Source organism: Haematobia irritans, chromosome 2 (assembly GCF_050003625.1).
Source record: "Haematobia irritans isolate KBUSLIRL chromosome 2, ASM5000362v1, whole genome shotgun sequence".
NCBI lineage: Eukaryota > Metazoa > Arthropoda > Insecta > Diptera > Muscidae > Haematobia > Haematobia irritans.
In genome coordinates, this window is record NC_134398.1 from 29,104,783 (window position 1) to 29,107,544 (window position 2,762).

Below are 2,762 nucleotides of genomic sequence, written 5' to 3' on the forward strand. Positions count from 1 at the left end.
TTCCATGTTAAACTCAATGACAAGGGACCTTCTTTTTATAGCCGAGTCCGAACGGCGTTCCACATTGCAGTGAAACCACTTAGAGTAGCTTTGAAACCCTCAGAAATGTCACCAACATTACTGAGGTGGGATAATCCACCGCTGAAAAACTTTTTGGTGTTCGGTCGAAGCAGGAATCGACCCACGACCTTGTGTATGCAAGGTGGGCATGCTAACCATTGCTCCACGATGGCTCCCCTGGAGTGAAGAATCGAATTGCTGGGCGCTGGTTGATGGCTGAGAGAGAGAGAGAGAGAGAGTTTTAGTGGCTTATGGAGAGCGGATCCTTGGCAACTCAGTTCTCTAGCACATGACAAAAAAAATGAGAGAGAGAGAGAGAGCGTGGTTCTATGGCAACTCAGCCATATATCAGATGACAAAAAATGTAACAAACCAACTTCGTTGGACATAACAAAAACACAGCAGATATATGCCACAAAAGGTGCCGCGTGTGACATTCAGAGGATTCTGGAAGAATGTGACCCTTGGATTCCAGTGGATCAAAGTTTTTACCACAGCTCTGGGGAATACTGTCATCTGGTGTGAGGTACCGAGCTGATGTGCGTTTGCTGATGGCTGGGAGAGACAGAATTAATGGATATTGGGTCAGTCTTTGGAGAGCGGATCCTTCGCAACTCATTGCCGGCTTTCCCAAACATGACGCGCTTTATCCCTCCCCAAATAGGGTTTCCAAGTGGCCGATGTTTTTTTTTCTGACTGAGTAACCTTCGGTAGAGCAAAAAAATATTATGGAGTGACCCAAAAAATAAACAACCTGGAGATGTACTAAGAGAGGGTAGGACAACAGTTAAAAGGGTCCTTTGAATTACAACGGACACCCATAGTTGAGGATACATCTGTACCGAATAAGATCAGTGAATGATGGTGTAGGGTGTATTTTAACGAGGAGCAGACTTTGGATCACTACCACTCTACGTCACTGTCCTGCTCTTACAAGACAAACAAGGTGGCTGAAATCGAATGCAACAATGTAAAACGCTATATATTTTTTTCAATTTCATTGTTCAAAAACACAAAATGTCGAAAATAACATAAAATTTTAGAATCAGTTTAGATTTGTTCGAATTGTCTAATTCTTCTATATTTGGATCAGGAGGAGAAGGAAGGAGCTGCTCCCCCAGCCCGTTTATTCTTGCACAGGGGCCATGCTAATCTTCTCTGTATCTTTCCGATTTTAGTATATGTTCTGTCGAAAGAAGCTCTTTGATTTAGGGATACAATTTTGTTTTTTGACGGAGTTCCTTATCAAATCGATGAAATTCCGACCACAATTTTGGTAAGTTCCAATGACCCGGCCAGACCATTAGCCGAACCAAACATTCATACGAGGAGTATGTTGAGACTTTCCAACAATAATTCTAGAGTTTTCCGAGCCAAAGTTGTGACAAATTTGCTTCTTAACCCGATATGTCAGGCTCACCTGGCAAGGGATCTCCTTGGTATAGCCGAGTCCGAACAGCAGTTGCCACTCAAGCCACAAATAATCTACCAAAATTTGGATAAAATTCTACCAACAAAACTACCAAACAAAATAAATCTTCTGTAGACAATTTTGTCAAACTTTTATTATTTTATAGACAATTTTGTCAAAGTTTTATTTCGATAGAAAATTTTTGTCAGAATTTTATTTCTTTAAGGGATTATTTGAAATCTAGCTGTGTATTCTCTTTTTTTCAAATTCAATATAATTTCATGAATGTTTTTTCTTCTACTTCTGCTTGTTTCACTTTCTGTAGTGTAAATACCATAATAAAAATCTCCATAAAACTCGTCTAAAAGTATAAAAATAAAACCTTACATAAACAATGTTAAATGCTATTGTTTACGCATTTAACAAAAAAACAAAACTAATCTTCCGTTTCGATTTATTCAAGTGCTACGCTAGGGATAAAAAACTAAATAAATATAAGTACCTGTTGCTTAGTACGACGACAACGACGATGACGATTGAAAGGTGTGACGAAAATTTTCATGGCAATAAAATCTCGAAAACAGCAATTAAGGCATAAAAAAGGCGTTTGCAAAAAATACACGGCTTTCATTGAGCTTGTTCTCCTTGCCTCCTTGCTGTTGCCAATAGTTACTGCAGGGAATGGGGTATAATTTTCCATGGTCCTTGTGTTACATTGAAATGGAGTATTAATAATTTATTAAATGTGTATAAGAAATCTATTCATAAGAAATATAATTTTCTATAGAAAAATAACTTTTCTATCGACATACAATTTTGAAAATTTTTTTTATAGAAATAAAATTTTGGCAAAATTTTCTACAAAAAAAAAAATTTGACAAAATTTTCTATCGAAATAACATTTTGACAAAAATGTCTATAGAACTAACATTTTGACAAAATTTTCTATAGAACTAACATTTTGACAAAATTTTCTATAGAACTAAAATTTTTGCAAAATTTTCTATCGAAATAAAATTTTGACAAAATTTTCTATAGCAATAAAATTTTGACAAAATTTTCTATAGAAATAAAATTTAGACAAAATTTTCTATAGAAATAAAATTTAGACAAAATTTTTTCTATAGAAATAGAATTTTAACAAAATTTTCTATAGAAATAGAATTTTAACAAAATTTTCTATAGAAATAAAATTCTGACAAAATTTTCTATAGAAATAAAATTTTTACAAAATTTTCTATAGAAATAAAATTTTTACAAAATTTTTTATAGAACTAAAATTTTGACAAAA

At 34.4% G+C, this 2,762-nt stretch overlaps 1 non-coding gene across 1 annotated transcript; it reads right to left on the reverse strand.

Annotated features, from left to right (window-relative positions):
- Nucleotides 1-1,157: 1,157 nt before the first annotated feature.
- Nucleotides 1,158-1,259, reverse strand: LOC142227706 (U6 spliceosomal RNA). Its single transcript, XR_012719991.1, has one exon. It is a non-coding gene; the product is annotated as a U6 spliceosomal RNA (small nuclear RNA).
- Nucleotides 1,260-2,762: the final 1,503 nt, after the last annotated feature.